The sequence below is a fragment of the Volvox carteri genome (genome assembly GCF_000143455.1).
Source record: "Volvox carteri f. nagariensis unplaced genomic scaffold VOLCAscaffold_20, whole genome shotgun sequence".
Taxonomy (NCBI): Eukaryota; Viridiplantae; Chlorophyta; class Chlorophyceae; order Chlamydomonadales; family Volvocaceae; genus Volvox; species Volvox carteri.
Window position 1 is genome coordinate 1195024 of NW_003307563.1, and position 765 is coordinate 1195788.

The window sequence follows — 765 nt, forward strand, 5'->3', positions numbered from 1 at the left end:
GAGGGGGATTAGCGGCCCCGTGCTAGGTGCTCTGAGAAAAGCGTACGAGAAGGTGTCCATGGTGATGAAGGTAAATGAGAAAGTGGGGGGAGAGTTTGAGTCTAAGCAAGGAGTGAAGCAAGGGTGTCCTTTATCTACTGAGTTGTTTGGACTTTTCATCGAGACACTACCCGATCTGATTGATACTCATGACCTTGTAGAAGCTGGTGCACGTAAGTGTGACGCACCCCTTGTGGACAGCAAGCGCGTCTCCATACTGTTGTATGCAGACGATGTTAGTCTGCTAGCGACGTCAGTAGAGCGAATGTCTGAGTTGCTACATCTTGTGGACTTGTTTTGTGAAGCTTTTGGGATGCGACCAAATGTCTCAAAGTGTGAAAGGCTTGTTTTTGCATGTGACGGCACCCAGCAGTCGGAACTTAGCGGGAGATGTCAACAGTTACGGCTATCAGGCCAGGTAGTACCTGCCAAAGATAGCGCTCGCTATCTGGGCTTGGTATATGGGCCAGAACGGCCTTTTAGTGCGTGCCGTCAGCAGTTGTGTGATACAGGTCGGTCCGCTATGTTTTCCTTAAGCGCAAAGCTGGACAAAATGAAGCTGTTTGCCCCCGATGTGCGAATGCGGTGTTTTGCAACCCAAGTCCGAGCAATTCTGTTGTATGGCTGCCAGGCGTGNGGCCCTTTTGCGCTGGCAGAGGTCGTGGACAGGGCGGGAAGGCGGCGGGATAAAGCCAACCTTGCGGAGGGCATGTTCGAAGCCTGTTT